At 31.7% G+C, this 20,224-nt stretch overlaps 1 protein-coding gene and 1 long non-coding RNA gene across 3 annotated transcripts in view; both read left to right on the forward strand.

Moving 5' to 3' along the window:
- Nucleotides 1-20,224, forward strand: part of LOC127702707 (neural cell adhesion molecule 1-like) — a 54,659-nt gene that overhangs the window by 9,945 nt on the left and 24,490 nt on the right. The window lies entirely within an intron of this gene.
- Nucleotides 1,183-7,148, forward strand: LOC127702708 (uncharacterized). Its single transcript, XR_007982545.1, has 3 exons — nt 1,183-1,438; nt 5,860-5,964; nt 6,508-7,148. It is a non-coding gene; the product is annotated as an uncharacterized LOC127702708 (long non-coding RNA).

Here is a 20,224-nt window from a genome sequence, read left to right on the forward strand (position 1 = left end):
TACACGTGGACAGGATGTTCCCCAGAAAATTAAGGTATTCAAAATAAGTTATACACACCCCAAGGGTACACGCCACTGTCATATGGAAAATTACTGGGTCACCAGTAAACTGGTAATCAGCCATGCAACTAATCAGTTGACTGACCATGCCACTACAATTTAAAAAGTTTGTCGTTAGATCAAAATGAAATATTTATTTTAATTTAAAATTGAAGAACTAAAAGGATTTATCATAATTATGAAAGGAAATAATTCAACAAAATCGGATTATTTCCCAAAAGATTATATATTTTTAAAATTTTTTCCGGGGAAAATAGAAAACTGTATCAGAGACATATATATATAAAGGGTCCCATCAAGGATTTTATAGAAATCCTTGGTCTCATGAAATGGATCTCACACAGACATGCATAATTGAAATTTAAACATTGATTGATTCTATGATTTCTTGAGAAATCAGGAGCGAAATATAACAAATATTTAGTTTTGATATTAAATTAAATTTACTTTTCCTCGCTATAATTCATTTGACATAACATTGAGGGATTTAAGGGTTTGTCCGTACAACGTTAGTATTTCACATGACTTATTTTCGCGCTTCGCCTTGAAGCTCATTATTCAGACTGTTTCAGACAAGATGATGAAAATAACATGCAAGGCACTTTTTTTTCGATCATCGTGAAGTGCACTCCCCCCCCTCTTCAAGAATTGTATATTTATAAATCCTCGTCCTTTTTAAAATTACCACACTCTTTGTGATTACCGTTATGCTATTATGCTAACAGTAATTAACCCGGGACTTGATTTACATGTAATATCAGGGGCGATTCTAGCCAGGATAAAGGGGGTCTTAATACATAGGCAGATCCAGGGGGGCCTGGGCCCCCCCTTTGGTGGGAAAATTTTGGTTGATTATATAGTGAATCACTGAAGCATGACTCCCCTTTGATCAGTCAGCGCCCCCTCCCCCCCCTCCCCCCCCCCCCCTTACAAAAAGTTCTGGATCCGCCACTGAAATATATGTCTCCATTAAATCAGAGACATATTGATTAAATGCAATGATCGTTCACAAAAAGGGGAATCAAACCCCCGGATCCCATCCCCCTTCGATCCGCCACTGATTGTGAATATAAATATAATTGTTACTTAAAAGTCATAGACTAGTACTAGCTCCAAGCACCTGTTTTGGGATATATACAGCTAATTAACCGTAAATAACTGCGAGATAATGAATAACAAGTTGATAATTGTCTATTCTCTGCTAATTAATGTACCTGCAATTCACCCTGATTCATTTGTGAGACCACCGACACTAATAATATTACCTCAAAGTTAGAGGTTCTCCGTTACTGGGAACTTCATATCGGATCCGATCAATTTATTGGTTCCATTCCCCCTAGTAATAATGATCCATTTGCAGTGACGATGACAATCAAAGGTATACTCATTACTGTTGATTTTGCATGATAACATACATGTTATGTCAACTCACTTCTCCTTCCTACGGCGTCAGAGAGAGAAAAAAAAGCCTTGCAATGCGTCATAATTATTTGGACTACTTCCATATGACTTTAAAAAAAACCAAACAATAGTTTATTTCACTGATTGAGATTGGACTGACGAGACATTTCAGCATGTGAAATCTTAATTGTTAGTCCAAGTACACAGTTATCATCCATTGATTTCCATTTTTTACAAAAAGATTTCCTAGTGTGGACCATGTATTACTTTAAAATTTATTTATTTATATTTTTTATGCATAAAAAGTAAGTACAATGAAGTAGGGGGATGAAATTATTTTATTTTAGTTTGAGAATCACTCATACTTCTTTTATGATGTCACCTTAGCCTACAAATTACCAAAAAGAAACACTTTTTTATTTCCTCTAGCTTATGTGTATGCCTTTTCATATACATGTAAAAATGTGTTACTGCCTATATATTGACCTTAAATGTTATTCAGTCTTCCATGGCCTAATGGGACCTTGTTCTACTCATGTGGTATGCTATAAGCAGATAAGTAATTTTTTTCCTTTTGAAATACAAATAATTTTTTAAATATACATAAAGAATTTTTATATTAGCCGCTCCACCCCCCCCCCCCCCCCCCCCCCCCCCCCCCCCCCCCCACCCCCCTTAATTTTGAAATCTCTAATTTTAGATTTTAGGCATAGGCTCATATAAATTTGACTTTAAACGGCAAAAAATTAACACCCAAAGTTCAAACTTATAGTCTTTAATGTATATATGCTATTGCCATGAAACTAGGTAAACTGTCTTATAATTCTCTAATCTTAGTTCATGCCAAGTTTGATTAAAATTAGTATTTCTACTCTATTAATTCTCTAGTGTGGATATAGTGTATAACTTGCAAATTATTTTCATACTCCTTCCAAATTTATTGCGGATGAATAACATTTTTACCAGATATTCGGAATCCTCTGGTTTTATCCATGCAGTGCCATTAAAAAATTTTGCCCGCAAACCCCTACTTTTCTTTTCATATTTTTATTACATAGTTTAAAAAGCCATATTTGAAAATCTTATAAAATCCATGTTATTTTTCCATAGCTTTTGAAAGAAAAAGGTGCCAGTGTTAAGTGTATGAAAAATCTAGAGAGAATCACTTCCCGCCAAATTTTTAATGACTTATATCTTAAAAACAAGCACACGGACCCTTCATTTTTTCTGTTTTTTTAGTTCCTTTATTCATATTCTTTTAAAAAGCTTGTTATTTTGAAACGGAGTAGCGAACATCCTTAAGGCCAAACAAAAGTATATGTCTGTTTACGGTTACCCGACCGACCGTCCTTTTGAGCGCCGACCCTAAGTCATTTTATTTCCGTCGTAAAAGCAAAAATTAACTGAACTCGTGTCAAAAATGAAGTTTGTGTTGCCAATAATATAAATCAATTGCCTGATACATCCCAATGTTCACAATCGTGAATATGACAGCTGTTATAAGGAAATTCGTGACTCATGTGATGAAATAAACACTTTGCCGCCATTTTTTCCCCAACCAATAACCAAGGGAAATAATCCAATCATTAAAATAACGGGTAAAATTGGCCAAGGATCAACTCAGACCACGACAAGACGAAACAGCATGACTCAAAATCATGTCGCAAAAAATAAAATGAAAAAATAAAATAAAATGGAAATACCGACCTACCTAGCCTTTTTTTTAAAGTATGTAACCTTAAACAGACATATATTTTTTGGGGCCTAAGTAGTGATTTGGTATAGTTTGAAAAGGTCAAATATTAGTATGTCTGTGAAGTTGTCAAACTAAATTAAAGACCCTTTAAACATAAAATTGTCCATATTTTGAGTTATAGCTTATAGATTTTTCTATTATGTTAATATGTCCTGTCCCAAAAGTAGGACACTACACTGTTAAAATCTCTTTTGGATAGAGCCAGCGCAATTTTTTAAATTTGCCTTTTTGCTCATCGTTCCGAAGGAATAGTGCGATTTTGCCATCACTTGGCGTCCGTCGTCGTCTGTTTTTCGTCAACCATTGGCGTTCGTCGGGTGTAAACTATTTCATACATCTTCTCCTCTACTGAACCAATTCCTACCAAACTTAAGCTTAATGATCTTTAGGGTATTTACAATAAAGTTTGTGTTTTGTTACATGGTTGTCATGGCTAAATATGAACATAGGGGTAAATGCAGTTTTTGGCTTTTATCTCAAAACCCAAAGCATTAAGAGCAAATCTGACACAGAGTTAATTGTTCATTAGGTATTCAAAGTTCTATCAGCCCTGAAATTTTCTGATGAATGTAATAACCCATTGTCATGATTGTTGGGTTGCTGTCACTTAATTGGTAATTTCAAGAAATATTTTCAGTTTTTGGTTATTATCTTTAATATTATTAATGATAAAGATAAACTGTAAACAGCAAAAATGTTCAGCAAAGTAAGATCTACAGATAAGTTTCTATAACCAAAATTGTCAATGGACCTCTTAAGGAGTTATTGCACTTTAACGACAATTTTACACAATTTGTTTATCATGTTTTCTAACTTTAAAAAATCTATGAAACTACTGAACCAATTCCAACCAAACTGAGGCTGAATAATCCTTAGGGTATTTAGAATAAAGCTTGTGTTTTATTTTCTGTTTCATCAATAAACATGGCTGCCATGTCTAAAAATAGAACATAGGGGTAAAATGCAGTTTTTGGATTATATCTCAAATACTAAAGCATTTAGAGCAAATCTTATGTGAGGTAAAATTGTTCATTATGTCAAGTTCTATCAGCCATTAAATTTTCAGATGAATCTAACAATCCATTGTTGGGTTGCTGCCACTAGATTGGTAATTTTAAGGAAACTGCAGTTTTTATTTTGTGGTCAAAATATTGGTATGACGTTGACGTTGGCGGCGCCATCGTCGTCCAAAGACACATTGGTTTTCACACTCTAACTTTAGTTGAAGTTAATGGATCTCGATGAAATTTTACCTTAAGGTTCAATACCACAAAAGGAAGGTTGGGATTGATTTTGGGGGTTATGGTATCAACAGTTAAGGAATTAGGGGCCAAAAATAAGCATTTTTGTAACTTCCGGACATAACTTGTGTGTTAGTGTATGGATCTCTCTGACATTGTACCACAATATTCCATATCACAAAGGGAATGCTGGGATTGATTTTGGGGGTAATTACCTCAAAATTTTAGGAATTAGGGGCCAAAAAAAAGGGGTAAAAAACAAGCATTTTTCTAGTTTCATGACAATAACTTGTGTGTAAGTGTATGGATCGTTCTGAAATTGTACTACAAGGTTCCATATCACAGGGGGAAATCTGGAATTGATTTTGGGGGTAATTGCCCAAAATGTTTAGGAATAAGGGGCCAAAAATAAGCATTTTTCTAGTTTCCAGACAATAACTTGTGTTCAAGTGTATGGATCTCTCTGAAATTGTACTGCAAGGTACCATACCACAAAGGGAAGGCTGTGATTGATTTTGGGGGTAATTGCCTCAAAGTGTTAGAAATTAGGGGCAAAAAACAAGCATTTTGCTAGTTTTAGGACAATAACTTGTGTGTAAGTGTATGGATCTTTATGAAATTGTACTACAAGGTTCCATATCACAGGGGGAAAGCTGGGATTGAGTTTGGGGGTAATTGCCCTAAACGTTTAGGAATTTGGGGCCAAAAAGGGGCCAAAAAACAAGCATTTTTCTTGTTTCCAGACAATAACTTTGTGTTCAAGTGTATGGATCTCTCTGAAATTGTACTGCAAGGTACCGTACCACATAGGGAAGGCTGGGATTGAGTTTGGGGGTGATGAATCATAAGGGGGTTCAAAAAATTTGGGGGGATTTTTTTTACTTTTTTTCCTTTTGTTTTCTTTAAAATTTTCCATTTTAAATTGGTTATTTCTGATTTATATATAAAAGCAAATAATAATGATACGGTTTGAATAGGTAAATTAGAAATTTTTAAGTTCTTAGACCACATTCATTTTGTGAGCCTCTTGTTTTAATTGCTTCTGTAAGTAATATATTAATTTGAAATTTTGACGACAGACACATACAGATTATACTGTTAACAATATTTCAGAGTTTAATGTTGTCAAGCACACAAATCATAGAAGAATAGTTAATCACGTCATGTTGTCCATTGAAAAATTAGTATGAACACGATGAAAAAAAAGTACGGGAATGTTTGTTTGTTAAACTATTGACCCTGGTTATGTCTTTGAAACTGTTGACTGGCAAATAGTCTGTGAAATGAAATAGCACAAATATTTCATTCTTTTTTATATCATGGTATATAGAAAAACACATACTGATGTATAATAATAGTTATAGTGACTGTCATTAAATTATAGTTTTTACCTTTTTTAAGTTTAGGGCAAGAAATATAGAAGATAAAGAAAAATATAAACAATTACAACTGTACAGTAGAAATGATCGGCAAAACAAGATAAACATAGACAACAAGGCCTAAATGGTAAGACCACTTCTATATAATAAAAGTGATTGCCCTTGAATGATGACTATTATAAAAATAAGAAGATGTGGTATGGTAAATGAGTTATCTATCCACCAGAGTTCAATGAAGTGGATGCAAGCAATTAAAGACCAATGACGGCCTTCGATAATGAGAAAACCCATACCTTATAAGTCAGCCAATAAAGACCCCAACATGAAAAGATTTAAACAATCCAAATTAGTTCAAAGCCAATAACAAGTAATAAAAAAATCATGTCTGTGAGCACTCCACCTAACCATAATCTAGGACAGTGGTTCAAATAGCACAACATATGAACAAACTGTAAAAACTGTTGCAAGTGGCTCAACTCATTATCACTGCAAGGCACTAAAACGACTGATATTAAGTCGTGGACACAAAGCACTGAAATAACAGAACTCATAATCATGATTAGTAGGAATATCAAATTTAAGTTTCTCAAAATGTTCATATTAAACATGATAAAATAAGCCTATTTCATATTGCTGTTTTTTTCTCAATTTATATTTTGTGTATTTATAGGTGCAGAGACTTCTTGGTTTTCATGATCATCAACAGATCAATACAGAAGAGGAAACTTAAGGTTAATACTTTTCTACATTGTGTGCTAATTGGATTAATGTGAAATGAAATGTGTGCTTACCTGGAAAAAGAAAATAGGAAATTTCTACAAAATGGCTGTAAACAAAATGGAGTACAATCATAGATGCACAAGAACACAATTGTGTAATTGCAACAACCTACACTGAAGGATTAGGGAGAAATGTAGAAAAAATAGTATCTTTTTGTCGAAATAAACACCTGCTTTATCCATTCATGTACATAGCTCTGTCATATCAACTATATAGAGGAAGATGTTTGAAGAACAAATTGCAAAAATGTATTCTCTACCAATTGAAGGAAGATGTCTGGTGGATGGAATTATTTATGCACTGAGCTGTTTTGTAGGGGATTGAATAATTGTACGCAGCAGAAAAGTTAAATTAACATGAAAAGTGGTTATTTTATTTAATCCGCAAATATAAGCACAATATTAATAACATCACAAATAGTATGATATTCATAGCGTTTTGCTTATTATTGTATTGTCTCAAACAGCAAGCCTATTGTTTTTGTATGTCATGTTACTCATCAGTGAACATTTTATTAAAGTTTTAATTATCTTTTGTATCAATTATTCAGTCTCAGGAAAAATTATATTCATACTGTTTTTACTGTTATGAAATTTTCATAGAGGAAAATTGAATAAGAGAAATTTCCATAGAGGAAATTTGGAGAACAATGTTTTCCTTAGAGGAAATTTGTGGTCTTGAATTTTCCCTCAAGGAAAAGTGTTTGTCAAAAATTTCCTCACAGGAAAAAGTATTTCCTCAAAGGAAAATTTGAAGCCGCAAATTTCCTCACAGGAAAAAGTATTTCCTCAGAGGAAATAGAATTTCCTCAAAGGAAAATTTGAAGCCGCAAATTTCCTCACAGGAAATAGAATTTCCTCAAAGGAAATATTAATGCAGCAAATTCCCTAAGGGAAATCTTTTTCCCTTGAGGAAAATACAATTTCCCTTAAGGAAAAATCTTTTTCCTTCACGGAAATTTGATTTCCCTTGAGGAAAACTACTTTTCCTCTGAGGAAATTGTTGAAAAAAGGGGCATAACTTTTTCAACAGTGGTGCTAGAGCCAAAATTTTTTAGGACAAATATCAGGGAACCAATACCAACCAAGTTATCAACTTCATTTTGACTTAACTCCAAAAATTAAGGTGACAACTTTTGCACTCAGCGGAAGGGCAAACTTGTCCCGGAGACTGTTCTGTGTCTAACAATTCTTTGAATGAATTACTATTGTGAACTGATTGATATTTTTCAAATTGCACAGATTCATTCACCCATGGGGACATTAAAAAATGATAGAAGGTGTTTTGCTAAGTCAATGTCGCACATAGTCTTTATTATTAGAGGCAGTACTAGTTTCAATTATTTAAAATATGGTGCATACGTGCTTCCTGGTTATAGTAATTTCGTATTATAAAAATAAGCTAGTAGTTTAAAACATGCGGGAAATCTGCTCATACAGCAGTACCTTTTTACTCAGTCTCTAAGTCCGTATAAAAATACAGATTATTTATTTACGTACAGTCATGTTTTGTACTAATGACATTCAGTATATCTTAAATGAAAAAAAAATAGCTTTTTGAGAGTGGGTCATATTCCATGTAAAATGGTTTTGGATTGATAATTGAAAAAATATGTAAAAGTGCACCAATCTATAGTTTAAGTATACATAACTCTTGGTTTCGAAATGACGTGCAGTTTTCGGCATGCTAACATATATTTTGTTAATACTCTATAACTAGCAAGCACAAATATGTTTGACATGTTCGCACAAATGTTTTACTTTACACTCTTGTGCTCTTTTAATTTTCATTTCATTACCACATATGATTTATACGGTGACCGTAATATTTAACTAGAGTATAGATATATGATCACATTGACTTCTTCCGTGCAAGACTTGCTAAAGGAGTAGGTCCGGTAAGAACCGATGTTGGCCTCAAATTTCAGATTCATCTGACGAAAAACTTTGAACACTTTTTAAACACTTTTAAAAGTGTCTACTTCAATCGATTCAATTAGTTTATGTGAAAGATTTGAACTGATTTAGTCATTAAAGACGCTCAAATTCAAGCTTAAATATGAAAAATCTGTCAAATATGCCATAATATGTCACTTTTCAGATGGTTTTTGTCAAAAATGAAATTGGCCGCATCCGTGTTCACTCTCAACCTTTATATATGTTATGTATTATCATCAAATACAACTTACATTTAAATATTAAGAATGAACACAAATGCGGCCACTTCATTTTAGACGGAAACCGTCTAAAATTTAACTCAAATGCTAAAATTTTGAAGATTTCAGCAATTTAGCATGACTTAATGATGCTAGTACCCGATATATGTGCATTGTATTGTCAAAAACAGGCCATATTAAGGTAAAAGAAGTATTCTACTTTCCAATAAATAGCTTAAAGTTTACATTTTAATAATTTTGTAAAACTGCTATATTTTGGGGCCAAAAAGGGGTCTTACTGGACCTACTCCTGGGTCTTACTGGACCTACTCCTTTGGAGTCCGTTTAGTTGTGCCGGGTGTAAAAACACGCCACGTCTGATCAGTGACGGAACAACAAAACCGATTGTTTCGTAAAGAGAAAGTGACACGCTCTCTGTACGTTATAATTACGGCAACAACTCTTTGAAAGTTCCATAGGTGGGCAGTTGCAAGGTAAAATATATGCTCCTACCCAATAAGCCCTTATATGCAATGGCAGACCGCTCTTCACAGATGTCGGCCTTTCTTGCAAAATCTACCTACTGTTTCCTTATTAAATATTACTTGTCCAGTATACACATGAAAAAGTCTACACTGGACGTTTTGCAAGCAACGATCAATCAACCATGTGTATGGTTCGAAGACGTTTAAAAAAACATTATTTGCAATATTTGATAACCTGAAGGCTTTCAGGAATATTCCACATCGTAATCTCATTTCATTCAATCGCAATTTACACGAGAGGAGGACAGAGACCAGAAAAATGTCCCTTAGCTAAAACATAGGTTATATGTAGATATCATATATGTCAGATATAGGGTGTGGCACGCCTAGTCTCAGAAAAGCTTCAAACTTTGTCAGTTATCAAATTTTTATAGATTGATAACAAAACAAAATGTTCAAATTGTTGATATTGACCATGGTCGCCGTAGCAAAAGATTATTTTAATTTTTCCATCCAAAAATTGCTGCCTTTCCACTATAAAATTAATGAACTTCCGAAATCTATTCCCTTTTAAATACCGCTTTTTTGGTTTAAATGAATGATGTATATCAATATTATTTAATTTGCATACAAAGAGTGAATTTAGACTTACATGTAGCTAAAATTCTATGTTACCCATACATGACCACTGGAGAAATGTTAGGGTCCAACAGCTGTAAGAAATGCCCAATTTAGACAATTTTTGAGTAAAGCAAACCAATGGCAATGCATCCATACTGGAATAGGACATTATACTTTCCAATAAGGAGACATATCCTAGATTCAATATACGCAATAAAATTAGTGGGGGAATTGTTTTCAAGGGTTGTAACCATGGAAACAAAAATGCACATTTGTTTGAGTATGAAAGTCAAAACAAACACTGCATTGCATCTTTTGATTTTCATCTTATTTAGATTAGATAGGAGACGTATAACAAATTAACAAACAAAAGATCTGTTAAAAACTGCAATTTCATGAAATAAACTGTGGGAATTTGTCAGTTTCTTAAATTGAGGGGAAGAACTACCAACAAATATATGTAAAAACAGAAAGAAAATATGCTGACTTACATTCATGTTTAATAAAAATACACAATAGTTTCAAAGAACATGATGTTACCATTAAATAACTCTCACAAAACCGCGAATAATATGTTTATCCTTTTTGTTGGTAAATGCATAAACATGATCTTCAATACTGCTTTACATGACAACAGATTCTGTTAAAAGTTTTTTTTTTATTCTTAGAATTGGGATAATTTGATTTGTAATTTTAAAAGAATAGATGCGCTGTTCACTAATATTTCTCAAATGCAGGATCTACTCAGATCTGGACATGCAGTTGTAAATAATTTTGCTGCAATCTTATTCTTCTTATTGCTGTCTTTTGTTTAGATTTACAAATCCATTGATCAGAAATTGCATTTCAGTTTGGTTACTATGGAAACTCGATGACTTCTGCTAATAAATATCATACTTTAGAAATCATTTTTTTAAAACTAAATTTAACTTCAATTTTCCCTTATCTATTTTTGAAAAAAATGTTTTGTTTTTTAATGTGGAGTTAGATCTTGTCTCAAATGTATTACTATACTACAATTACTTTTTCTAAATCACTTTGTTGTATAGATTGTTGGATTTGATTGGTTACACAGTGTAAGATCCACAATCTGAATGCGGTAACTACGGTTATTCTTTAAAGGACGCAAGGAAAAGCCATCTTGGATTCCAATATGTCGTGTTTCCCAATCAATGCGCAAAATAAATAAAACTGCCCGGATAACTTCTCAATTAAAAACATAAACGTCAAATGTTAACCTTTAGCACTGGAAGTGCTCCTATAAAATCATTATGTTGCTATGACTATGACCTGTATGTGCCACAGGAGTCAACAACATTTCATAGAATTAAGGTTTTGGCAAGTTTTGTCGAAATAAAAAACAAAACAAGATATTATGTTTAGTATTCCATAAGAATGGAGACAACTGCATTGTAGTTTATGCTTTGCGGACATAAAAAATATAAAATTGATCCGTATTCTCGATTTTCAATCCATGATTTGACTTTGACTTTGAACTTTAACCCTTCAGATACATTTCCGGAAGGTGATTTGTCACTGAGATTACGTCATTTTGACTCCAAAAGACTTATTTGACCTTTAAAATTGATATGGCTGAAGGTCGAAATATCTCAAAATGTCATTGTCCCAATTAATACTGAATTTCACAGCAACATCTAAAATGCATGTACGAAGGGTATGTGTCCCGCTATTCGGACATCATTAGTATTATTTTTGAAATTATAATAACAGATTGTTGAGGATGTTCGCTGATCTGATTAAAAAATTACTAGCTTTTAAAAAGTCTGTTATAAATTGATGGAAACAATAAAAGTTTCATGTCCTTTTTTGAAGATATAAGCCATTGACAATTTGTCAGAAAACAGTGCTATAGATAGTTTATATTTTCAACATTGACAATTTTTTTTTTACAAAATGTATGAAAAAGTTACAATGATTTTATAAGATTTCAAACAATTCTTTTTAAACTATATATAATCAAATAATGGAAAAAGTATGAATTAGTGGAAACACTATTTATTGGCACCACACTGAAACAAAAACGTCAAAAGGGAGGTCGGTGAACATTTTTATCAATCTTTAAATAAGTAGTGTTTTTTTTTAAATAATCATAATAATGTTCAGCTATCAACAATAATGACACAAGATCACGTCTTTGAAACCGAGATAACCGATTAATAATCCGATATCACGGAGTGAGAATCCGAGATCATCGATTGGGAAACCGATATCAAGGATTGGAAGCCGAGATTACGGATTACAAATCCAAGATCACGGTTTTGGAATCCAAGATCACGGATTAATTTATTTTTAGGTTTCCCTTTGTGGCTTCCGAATACATGTACACAAATATTTTTAAGGCACAAAATTTCAAACTCTCCAAATTGAACGTATACATACAGGGTATACATGAACAATACTTGTCACCATCATAAGTTCATATAGCATGTTCAATTATATGAACAAAATAATAAAGGACACTATGTATGTATTGAAGACAATTTATTCTGAATTTCCAAATATCTGACTCCAGATTCAAAATTGGCATGAATCTAGAGTTCCGATTTTATTTGTATAAGCATGATAAGGGTGTATTGTTATGGAGTAAAATGAATATGTACACACCTTCCAAGAAACCGCATAAACTTTAAATAAAACCAGTTTGGTCATGGAAAAGGTTGTACAAACTTAGACTAGATTTGTGAAAAATATGGGCAGCATTTCCACTAGAAAATATATTTTTTATCACCTTTCTATATCTTGACAAAGACCTTTAACTTGGGACAAAAAATAGAATGTGCAAAGTGGGATAGCTCCCCTCATAAATAAAGTAACATTCTTCTTTAAAAAGAGAACAGCTGACATATATAATTTAAAAAGAATATAAGATAAGATAACTTTATTAGCACTAACACATTAACAATAAATGGTTTTGACAAAATTTTTTGAGGTAATTTGGAATAGACACTCAGTATGTCAGAAAAAATATTATAGTCATTCCTTATAATTTAATTCTAAATTACATTTTTAAGGAGTTATTCATGAAAAAACCGTGGTGACGTCATGGTCACATGACAAAATTATGTCTATGAGCTGATGGACAAAAATCGTTCAGCCAATCAGAAGACGTTTTACATCCAAAATTAAATTGTTGTTCAATAGAACATTGTTTAATTTTCTAATGAGGGTATCTCTCAAATATTTATAGGAACAACATTTTAAAAGAAAATGGAGTTCATCTTCAATGTCGCCATTGTTGCAGCAAAGACATATCCTACTCTGCTTCGGTATATTTAAATATCGCCCCTTTTCAACAGATACAGTATGAACACTTTATCCTTAACTTATATAATGTTGATCACATTTGAATTTGCATTGATCAACATATCAGGGTCTTGTATTTGTTATATATAGTATATTAAGGAAGTTATTTATTTTTTTTTAATTTTGATTGATGTCAGTCTCTTGCTTTTGAAAGGCTGTATCTGTGATTTTCTCTTGAATGTGTTTTAAATATATTTTAATATCAACAGGATTTAGATTTATAAAATGAAATCCAAGTTTTGAAATAAGATTTTACATATTTATTATCCGTGAGATGTTTTTTCAGTTTCTTTGTATATTTATAGGGCAAGAGAATTATTTGACTCTAGTATATTGAGCCAATATTTTATTGCTGAAGATTATATTCTGGTATATAAGGGCAATCTATTCAGCTCGGCTAAACCTGCAGCATTTGATGCTTTGCAATGTACTCTTAGAATTTCTTAAATAAGTTTAAACTACAAGTGTTCAAAGTGATCTGAATACCTGTGTTGTTTACCTATTCCCCATACTTCACTACCGTATAGAGCAATAGGCACAACAAGAGAGTCAAATAATTTTTCTAATAACTTGCATTGGTTATTAAGTTCAACTGATTTTTTTTTAAAAGGGCCTTTCTGCTCTTTTCTACAAGCAATGAGCTGCATAGGTTTAGATTCCCTGTGTGTTGCAGTGTCATGCCAAGATAGCAGTATGATTTCCAGGAATTCATTATTATATTTAAAAAAAGATATTATGAGTTTTGCCATTTGTGTTAGATATAATGACTTTTGATTTGTTTATGTTTACTTCTAGTTTCCAAAATTGACAACGTTTACAATCACTAAGAGCATTTAAATCTGTTTGTAATCCCTTTTCAGAATTTGATAACAATACCATATCGTCTGGAATAAAAGGGAATTTATTGTTGTGTCTCCAATTACAATGGGATCTGTACTTGCATCTTGTAGACGTTTAACCAGATTATATATGTAAAGCTTAAATAATAAAGGACTGGGTACATCTCCCTATTTAACTCCACAGCTGGAGACCTCTGAGACCACTGGGGAATTTAATTCTGCGTCTAGTATCGTCGTACATGGAATGAACTATATCAAAAAGTTCACAGGGGAGTTTAAGTTCGAAAAGGATATAAAATAATCTATTTCTCCAAACTGTATCAAAAGTCTTCCTGAGATCAACGAAGGCAGCATACAAATTTTCTTGTGTTCTATTATAGATTTTAAGCACAGGGACTCGGTTAGCAGATTAAAATTTTGTTAGAAAACAAAGAAATGTTGATGTCATCGTCAAATACGTTAATAAAGTAATACAAATAGATAGGAAATACTAAAAAAAAATAAAAAACATTGATTAACAAAATTTTAATCTGCTAACCGAGTCCCTGTGATTTTAAGGTGAAGATGTGATCTGAGGTCCGGGATTTGTCTATAAATCCAATCTGGTTTTCACTAATAATGTTAATGTTCATTGACAGATTTTGTAATTCTCATATATATGACTTTGTTAAATAATTTTTCTATGTTAGAGGTTATAGGGATATTGTAGTTTGAAGGGTCCAGCTTATTGACCTTTTTGTGTATTAAAGAAATGAAACTTTCATTCCATACTTTCGGAAATGTTCCTTCTTTGAAAATTAGGATAAATAGTTTTGTTATAAGGTCGACTAGACTGTACTTGAATACCATATTTGATCATATTTGATCATTTCATTTGAAATCAAGTCCTTTGCCGTGGATTTACCATTTTTCAGGGTTTTATATATGCCTACCTGTCCTAACTGGAAGGACAACACCATAATGTCTATTTATAGGTTCCACATTTAACAGTGATAATCCTCTGCCCGATCTTTTTTTCACACCAGACTGTCCATGTGGGTTTATTAAAGATGGAACCTAACAAAATTTGTTTCTTTTTCTTTTATTATTTTCAAAAACGACGAAAGGTGGTTAGAACATACAATTATGTGAAGTTGATGGGAGCAAGCCACATTCTGTACAAGTACCAACTATTTCTTCATAGTAATGGTCTGTTAAGTGTTCAGTGTTCTCTTAACATGGTAAATGCTCACCATTGTAATAAAATTGACAAACCATCATGGAGCATGCATGAAGATATCTAAAAACTAAATAAAATGTGTATTAGAAGTTAATAAGGATTAACAAAATATTGAAGCAGTGTATGCGGACGTCTGTCTCCATTGTCAACCCAGAAAGTTATCCGAAGGGGAGTAACTCATTCAATTTCCAACCTATTTAGGGGTACATTTAGTAGAAAATCTCCCATTAACATCAATGTAAACCTATATTTTCAATTAAATGTATACCTATTATACCTTTTTGAATTAAAAGCTTTCATATATAATCATTAAAGTACAAAATTAATGTAGCCCTAACATTTTTTACATAAAAGCAAACGCAATCTACTCATTATAAAAGTGCTGCAATATGATTTTGAATTCTTTCATTCAGAAGGACTGTTGTAAATAGTTTTTGAACCTAGAACATACATTCAGTTTGATAAGCTTGGTAACCATTTCTTTTTAAAAGTCATTAGAACTGAGAACAATTGGTTCTTGTAATATTTCCTGAAAGTGTACTTTTATATAGTTTTTGTCATAAGTATGCTTCACTTTTAGTATATTATGTCAATTATTATTTGATTGAATTAAACGTTTAGTTATATTGGCAAACAAATACATTCAGTGCTAGTACCAGTATTTTTTTTAAGAAGGGTGTTTATGTTCAGTAACAAATGTATGCTTCGTACATTTAGTCAAATCAAATCAAATCAAACTTTTATTGCCATATAAACCAACTTATACGATTGGTGACAAAAACAACATTAACATAATGACAAGAAAAAAGCATGTATAATCATATTTAACAAACTAATGAAAATAGTTCAAAATTCAATTATGAGTCCCCTATCCTAAGTGCCAATTCCTTTTTTTAAAAAGGAACCTATGCTTTCTACCTGTTTTTGTGTTGATGGGCAAAGAATATTTATCATTTTTTCATTTTCATTGAGGTTATAAAAATTTCTATACTTTTAGCCTTTGTTAATTTTTCAATAAAAACTGGTCTAATGGAAGCGTTTTTCCTGCAATACAAAAGAAAATGTTTTTCATCCTCAATTGTATTGCAGGACTGACACAACCGGTTTTCCCTAGGGATTTTTAGGTGTCTCCCTTTTTCTATTAATAAATTATGACCACTTAATCTTAATTTAGTGATATTACGTCTATTTTCAAATATATTAGAACTCAGGGGCCAGTTTATTGAAGCAGTCTTACGATTAGGACGTGTCTTAAGACCAACTTAGGACATATCTTAGTCCTAAGTAGATTTATCAAACATGTCGTAACTTAGGAAAATCCTAGGAATTGTCCTAACTTTAGGATACCAATTAAGGTGTCTTAAGATGGTCTTAGGGGAGGGGCTAGGATGAAAAAATGTTGTTCTGCATTTTTTGTTGTTGTAATCTTTGTCCTTCCTTTTTCTTTTTCACTCCATTCGGTCCTGCCTTTTTTTTATGTAAATTGTCACCCTGCCTTTTTTTTTGCAAAGTTGCTCATCCTGTCTTTTTTTTACTCCAAATTCCTGTCCTGCCTTTCTTTCAAATTTCGTTCTAGTCCCCTCCCCCCCCCCCCCCTAAAAATCAAATGGTAGTTCCCTTAATGCATATTAAATCCCTATCCCTCTTTTCAGCACCATTTGTTGCAACATTTGACAATTACAAAAAAGCAAAGTGTTACTCTTGTCCACGTCGTCCAGGAGAGTCTGTAGTTTTGCATCGGTAGAATTCGAATTTCGACTCTTATATTCACACGTATCATCGCATGTTATTTGCAGTAGTAAAATAGTTGAAGTACTCAGTATCTATATGAAAGATGCACGAGATTTGCCTTTGAACTTTTAAGTATTAAACCGTGACACTTAGAATTCAGCTCACTCAAAGCATATAATGATTTTACCGATTATATATTTTATTTTAACTATATATGATAGTTTTTCTGCACGAGTAGTCATCGCCTCGGACCTTGACCTGACTACAAGTGCAGACAAACTATACAGCAGGTTGTTTCCGGCCTGTTTTTTTGTTACCTTTGTTTTGTATCTGACTTGTACGACGTTTCAAGAAGGAAGAAGTACATTTTACATTTAGAAGAGGTAGCAAAACTAAAGATATTAGAAACTTAAATGGCCATATACCAGTTAATGTAAGTTACAGTTCAAACTCAATTTTTTTTCTCACTTCCCTTCAGCCGAGAGTTTTTTTCTCAAAAAATTCAAGAATTTAATAACTTTATAAAAAGAACTATTTCAAGTTAAAGGTGAATGTTATACACATTGAGACTTTTTGGAATGCAACTTCGCAAGTAAGAAATGTATAAAAAAAGATTTCAGAGGTAAGCAAGCTACCATTTGATTTTTATTGGTGGAAAAGGGGGAGTTAAGATAAATTCCCCCTAAAAAATTCGTACAAATTGTACGTTTGCCGCCAAATATATGAATTCAATATATATGAATTCAATAACTATATAAGTGTATCAAAAGAATGAATTTCCTATCTCATTAGTGAATGAAATGTTATGAAAAAATGGATTTTGTCTTGTTATTAGATATATATAGGCATATATTTTGGATTAAAAAAAATGTTCATGCTTATAGGTTTTTATAATGTCTCTGATAGTGTTGATCAGGATTAAACACGTGTCATTATATGATCCAATCAGAGCTTACCGTCCAAAATTGATGACATAAGTTGAATGATTTTCTTCAAGATTTGCTGCCTTTTTGAACATGTATTACACGGACACTTTTTATTTATAGGATCAATCGTGCATTGGTGAGTTGATAGGGATTTTATCTTTTGATTAGATTTGATTTCTTTTATATATATTTCCTGTTTTTTTTATTGAAATATAAACGTTGGTACCAGCATTTCTTTCAGCATTGTCCAGAATACTATTCATGTCCATATATTGAAAAAAAAAACACATTTACGGACCGACCATTTTGCTTCAAAAGGGGGTGTGTTCTTTTCTGAGTAAGAAAACTATTTAGTTTTTCAACTATATAATATATTATATATTTTTCCTCATAAATTTAGGGATCAAAAAGTTTTTTTAGGAAAAAACCTTAACCCACCTTTTGAAGTTTAATGGTCAATCCCTTAGTGTGCTAATATGAATAGTTACTGGAATTGTTTGAAAAAAAATATAGTTATTGATGCTAACGTAAATATTTTAATTAAAAAGACAGGAAATATGTCGGTGAAACAAAAATTTCAAATCTAATTGAAATTTAAAGTGCCCATGAACTCACTGATCATGCACGAGTGATTCTATTCATAAAAAGTGTCCGTGTAACAACTAAAAAGTGTCCGTGTATCATCTAAAAAGTGTCCGTGTAACACCCGTTAATGTACTGTTTTTCTATAGCTCTGCTGGGGGCAAAGTCGTACAATTACAATTCGTTTGTTTTAATTCTTATATAAAACGTAGTTATATTTTTTGTTTTATGTTTTGTTTTATGAGTTTAAATGTACAATTATAATATAAAAAGTATTTATCGCCTTTAATATAAAACTAATAATTATTTTCTAATTATTTATCTTTTTTTTTAAATTATAGTTATTGGTTAAATTTGATACAATATTTTCATTTTTTTCATTTTTAATTTGTTATTTTCTTTTACGCCAATACTTAGGACAGCGGTTAGGACATCCTAGCTAAGATAATGCTAAGATAGCTTCGATGTGCATGCTGAGACATGTCGTAATTCGGTCCTAACTTCATCCTTTGCTTTGTGTAACAAAACTACAAATGAGTTTTGCCATGAACAAGGATAAATACTAGTATTTAATATCAAATTAAAGAGTTTGACAATACTTTTCAGTGTTACATTTTTACTATATTTTATAACTTCATTTATTATATTATCTGGACCTAATGATTTACCCTTTGTTAATCTATGTATTAAATTGTTAACCTCTTTACATGTGATGGTGGCATCAGTTTCTTCTTTAAATTCTATATTATTCGCAAACTCCTTTAATTTATTTTCTATTTCCTGGCTAAAATTTTCATCACATGATTTTGGATTGCCTTGTTGCTGAATGTGTTTTTTAATTTTATCTTCATCTTGTAAAATTGGTGGAATTTCCTGGTCAACTTCTTTTTTTTTAAAATTTTTAATTATATCCCAGTAGTGTTTTGGTTTTTTATTTAATGTATCTGAAAGGTTATCAAAAATTTTCTTCTTATATTCTGCTTTCTTTATTTTAGTCATTTTTCTTAGTTTTTTTTATCATTTCAAAGTATTTGTTTTTCAAATGATTACTAGGACATTTTTTAATTTTATTTCCAATACTGTTTATTTCTTTTTTTTGGTTTCATAAATTGAATTATCTGACCAAACTTGTTTAAACTTTTTCTTTTTTCTTTTTATTCCGTTTTTTATTTATTTAACATGAAATTTCTGAGATTTTTTCAAATATTTGTGTTAACTTTTTTTCTGCTCCATCAACACCTTTTTGACATTAATCTGTTTTCTGATGAAGTGCCATTTACAATATTTTGTATGCCTTTTTCTAACTCTTTTCTATAATAAACAATTATTTATTAATATATAAAAGAAGTAAAAGCGTTTTTGATACACAAATTCAAATTTGAGTGACTGTGGCAAATTCAAATGATTTGTGATCTGACATCCGTACTGTAAAATTAGGGAAACTGTTTTTGTGTGTGTCAGTTTTCAAACTAAAATATTAATAAAGACAGAGTAATTATCCAGTTGAGATTAAACAAAAGAAACTGAACTCTTTATTAGAGAAGGTACAAATGACCAAGTTCGCATATTTGATTTCTTTTTAAATCTGTTTCTATGACCTTTAAAAGTGTAATGTAGGTGCATAATTTAGGATTTTTTGCACCTTATATACATGTTTATACTTAAAATATAGTATGAAGCTTCGAGATATTTGCAAACTTTAAAATTAAAGACAAGTTTTCACAT

Source organism: Mytilus californianus, unplaced genomic scaffold, assembly GCF_021869535.1.
Source record: "Mytilus californianus isolate M0D057914Y unplaced genomic scaffold, xbMytCali1.0.p SCAF_5, whole genome shotgun sequence".
In the NCBI taxonomy this organism is placed as follows: Eukaryota; Metazoa; Mollusca; class Bivalvia; order Mytilida; family Mytilidae; genus Mytilus; species Mytilus californianus.